Here is a 5,214-nt window from a genome sequence, read left to right on the forward strand (position 1 = left end):
AATTAGGTTTAGGGTTAGGAGCTAGGGTTAGTTTTAGGGTTAAGGTTAGGTTTTTGGGTTTAGGTTTGGGTTAGGGTTAAGGTTAAGGTTAGGTTTTTGGGTTTAGGTTTGGATTAGGTTTAGGGAAAATAGGATTTTGAATGGGACTGAATTGTGTGTCTCCACAAGGTCAGTTCAACAAGACTGTGTGTGTCATACTTACTATATGTGACAACAGAAGTCTCAGCTCCTTCTCCTCCCCACAGGATAGAAATAGTGATATATGATCACACACTTCTGTCACAGCACACACTTACACACACACAATCACGCACGCACGCACACACACACGCACACACAAAGTGTGCTGACCCGTTGGGCATCTCAGTAGCCCTGAGTGGATGCTTCTTTAAACTGGTTGTGAAAGACCCCAGTGGCCCTACCCTACAATGGCATCAACACTGTCCGGGAGCTTTGTCTCCCACATGGGGAGTGACACGTGATGCCTGCCTGGGGAGGTGGAGGGGGAGGGGGGTTCTGGTGGGACCCACATTGGGACTGGACCATACTGAGGGTAAGAGAGGATACTTTCAGAAAATAGCCTTCCATGCAATAAGGGGTAAAATATTCTCATTCTGTGTTATGTATCCCCCAAAGACTCTGCAGGAGTTAAACTAAACAGAGCGTTTCAGGACATTTTGAGTTGTACATGACATTCTTTATCACAAACTGACTGACACAGGTTTAGAGTATGTATGAATGTTACTTTGAATAATCTTCTGCTTATTTCATTATGATAGGATCATCTTGATGCAGTATTAGGTAACCTGTTGAAGTTGGAGGGTAAATCTCACAAGTAACAGGTGGTTGTAATGTTCAGCAAGTGGAGGTACTGAAGCAGAGCAGCAACAAAAAGTATGATCAGTCAGTCAGTCAGTCAGTCAGTCAGTCAGTCAGTCAGTCAGTCAGAGGTTTAACAGTGAACTTTTTGGGGTTTGTGAGTCTGTCCGGACAGGCTCTTTTCCCAGTGTCAGGGCCGTGGCGGTAGCCGTGCCAGCTGTCTTGGCCTGAGGAGGTAGCGTTCCTGTGTTCCCAAGCTCTATCCTGTGGGAAAATCCTCCCTGGCTAGTAATTGATTCCGCCCTGCCAGCTCCATTAGTCCAAGCACAGTCAAACGGACAGTCACCACCCTCCTTTTTCTTTCTCTCTCTCAGCCCTCCCTCCTCTCTCTCTGTCTCTCTCTGTCTTCTCTTCTCTCTTCTCTCTCTCTTCTTCTCTCTCTCTCTCTCCTCTCTCTCTCTCTCTCTCTCTTCTCTCTCATCTCTCATCTCTCTCTCTCTCTCTCTCTCTCTCTCTCTCTCTCTCTTCTCTCTCTCTCTCTCTCTCTTTCTCTCTCCTCTCTCTCTCTCTCTCCTTTCTCTCGTCTCTCTCCTTCTCTCTCTCTCTCTATGCAGCCCCCTATCCTTCTCCCTCTCCTTGCCAGCTCCATTAGTCCACAGCACTGTCAAATGTACAGTTCTCCTACAGAGGGCCAGGCCTAAATGCCTCTCCCCACTCTCTTTCTGTACCCCCTTCTCTCCCTCTCTATCTGTCTCACAGTTAAACAGACAGTTCTTCACCCACCCCTCCTCTCTCTCTCTTTCTCTCAATTCAATTCAAGGGCTTTATTGGCATGGGAAACACATGTTTACATTGCCAAAGCAAGTGAAATAGATAATAAACAAAAATGAAATAAACAATAAAAAATGAACAGTAAACATTACACTCACAAAAGTTCCAAAGGAATAGAGACATTTCAAATGTCATATTATGTCTATATACAGTATTGTAGCGATGTGCAAATAGTTAAAGTACAAAAGGGAAAATAAATAATTATAAAAATAGGTTGTATTTACAGTGGTGTTTGTTCTTCACTGGTTGCCCTTTTCTTGTGGCAACAGGTCACAAATCTTGCTGCTGGGATGGCACATTGTGGTATTTCACCCAGTAGATATGGGAGTTTATCAAAATTGGATTTGTTTGTGGGTTTGTGTAATCTCAGTGAAATATGTGTCTCTAATTTGGTCATACATTTGGAAGGAGGTTAGGAAGTGCAGCTCAGTTTCCACCTCATTTTGTGGGCAGTGTGAACATAGCCTGTCTTCTCTTGAGTGCCAGGTCTGCCTACCTGCCTACCTCTCAAAAGCAAGGCTATGCTCACTGAGTCTGTACATAGTCAAAGCTTTCCTTAATTTTGGGTCAGTCACAGTGGTCAGGTATTCTGCCACTGTGTACTCTCTGTTTAGGGCCAAATAGCATTCTAGTTTGCTCGTTTTTTTTGTTAATTCTTTCCAATGTGTCAAGTAATTCTCTTTTTGTTTTCTCATGATTTGGTTGGGTCTAATTGTGTTGCTGTCCTGGGGCTCTGTTGGGTCTGTTTGTGTTTGTGAACAGAGCCTCAGAACCAGCTTGCTTACGGGACTCTTCTCCAGGTTCATCTCTCTGTAGGTGATGGCTTTGTTATGGAAGGTTTGTGAATCGCTTCCTTTAGGTGGTGGTGGAATTTAACAGTTTAACAGCTCTTTTCTGGATTTTGATCATTAGTGGGTATCGTCCTAATTCTGCTCTGCATGCATTATTTGATGTTTTACTTTGTACATGGAGGATGTTTTTGCAGAATTCTGCATGCAGAGTCTCAATTTGGTGTTTGTCCAATTTTGTTTTATTATAGGTTGGTGAGTGGACCCCAGACCTCACAACCAAACCATTTTTGCCAGATCCTGATTGGGATGTTGAATATTATGTGCCTTTTGATAGCGTAGAAGGCCCTTCTTGCCTTGTCTCTCAGATCGTTCACAGCTTTTAGGCTGCGGTATGCATAGTTTTTTGTGTGCTCTAGGGCAACAGTGTCTAGATGGTATTTATATTTGTGCTGTAGGACCTCCTTGGTTGGGGATTAGATCATCAGCAAACATTAGACATTTGAATTCAGATTCTAGTAGGGTGAGGCCGGGTGCTTCAGACTGTTGTTGTGCCCTGCCAATTCGTTGATATATACAGTACCAGTCAAAAGTTTGGAGACACCTACTCATTCAAGGGTTTTTCTTTATTTTTTACTAGTTTCTACWTTGTAGAATAATAGTGAAGACTTCACAACTATGAAATAACACATATGAAGTCATGTAGTAACCAAAAAAGTGTTAAACAAATCAAAATATATTTCAGATTAGATTCTTCAAATCAAAATAGATTTTAGATTCTTCAAAGTAGCCACCCTTTGCCTTGATGACAGCTTTGCACACTCTTGGCATTCTCTCAACCAGCTTCACCTGGAATGCTTTTCCAACGGTCTTGGAGGAGTTCCCACATATGCTTAGCATTTGTTGGCTGCTTTTCCTTCACTCTGTGTTTACCTACTCTGCCTCTCACAAAGACAGCTGTTGGAACCAAAAATCTCTAATTTATCTCAAAAGTATAGCCAATTGGAATTTGTGGTCTGTATATTTTATAATTTCATTAATGATACCATCAACACCACAGGCCTTTTTGGGTTGGAGGGTTTGTATTTTGTGCTGTAGTTCATTTAATGTAATTGGAGAATCCAGTGGGTTCTGGTAGTCATAAACAGCTGATTCTAAGACTTTTTCATGTACATGTTTTAGCTGTTTGTTCTTTGTTATAGATCCCAAAAGTTTGGAGATGTGGTTTATCCATACATCTCCATTTTGAATAGATAACTCTTCGTGTTGTTGTTTGTTTAATGTGTTCTGATTTTCCCAGAAGTGGTTTGATTCTATGGATTACCTGCATCTCTTCTGATCAATTTCTCTCTCTCGTTGAACCCCCCCCTTTACCTGCATCTCTTCTGATCAATCTCTCTCTCCACCTCCTCTCTTGTTCCTCCTCCTCCTCTCTCTTTCTCCTCTTTCCCCCTATCTACCAAACACTTATCCTGTGAAGCTAACACATGACTCCTATTTGTTACAACTATTTATTTTTTATTTTTTTTCTTGTTGTATGTTGGTACGTAGGCGTCGTATAAGGTTGCTCCTTAGTTCTTTAGGTAAAAACGGCTTTCGGGTTGATATTGGCGTGGCCATTTCCGTGGATTGGGTTCTGGCTGTTTGTTTGGGTGGGTAGGGTGGTTATACTGTACTTGTTTTATTGGCGCGGTTCGGTGCTGTCGTCTAGTGATAGGTCGACAAAAATGCATGCCACTCCAGTCTGGTGTGTTGTGGGGTTTAAAGGTACGGGGATCCTAATCTTATGGGTGTGGTGTTTGCCCTTTGTATGCTACTCTCGCCGACTTCGCGATTCCATCTCAATGGCTGCCACACGCGTTTTACTCTTCAGGTGGTCCTATAACTCTCGCGCGTGGCATGCATTAGCTTTTATCTCACAGTGATTGTCTGTGCTTTGGTTGTTTACTCTTAAACGTACACCTTAAGTATTGGTGCATCGGACCAACAACTTTTTTTTGTGTGTGCTGTGTTTCTTGTTGCGATTCGGTTCCACTGTATTGCCTCTGGTGGGTCTGCCTGGTTTCTAGTCGGGGCCTGGCCCTTCGCTAGTCTGTTCGATTGGTCTGTGTTCAGAATTTCTCTTCACTTGTGTCGGTTCAGTGTCTTCTATCTCTACAGCATTATTGTGTTCTGTTTGAGGTAAAGTGCCGCCTTAATCTCAGTTTACTGGTCAGATGGCTACACCCACCCGCAGCACGCGCTCCAGCAGGTGTATCTCTCACTGATCATCCCTAAAGCTAAAACCTCATTTGGACGCCTTCCTTCCAGTTCTCTGCTGCTGCACTGGACGAATTGCAAAAATCTCTGAAGTTGAACTTTATCTCCCTCAACAACTTTAAAATCTGCTATCCGAGCAGCTAACCGATCGCTGCAGCTGTACATAGTCCATCTGTAAAACTACCCACCCATTTACCTACCTCACCCCCATACTGCTTTATTTATTACTTTTCTGCTCTTTTGCACACCAGTATCTCTTCTTGCACATGATCATCTGATGATTTATCACTCCAGTGTTAATCTGCTAAATTGTAATTATTCGATTTATTGCCTACCTCATGCCTTTGCACACATTGTATATAGATTCTCTTTTTTTCTACATGTTATTGACTGTTTATTGTTTACTCATGTGTAACTCTGTGTTGTCTGTTCACACTGCTATGCTTTATCTTGGCCAGTCGCAGTTGCAAATGAATATGTTCTCAACTAGCCTACCTGGTTAAATAAAGGTGAAAAG

The sequence above is a fragment of the Salvelinus sp. IW2-2015 genome, linkage group LG31, assembly GCF_002910315.2.
Source record: "Salvelinus sp. IW2-2015 linkage group LG31, ASM291031v2, whole genome shotgun sequence".
NCBI lineage: Eukaryota > Metazoa > Chordata > Actinopteri > Salmoniformes > Salmonidae > Salvelinus > Salvelinus sp. IW2-2015.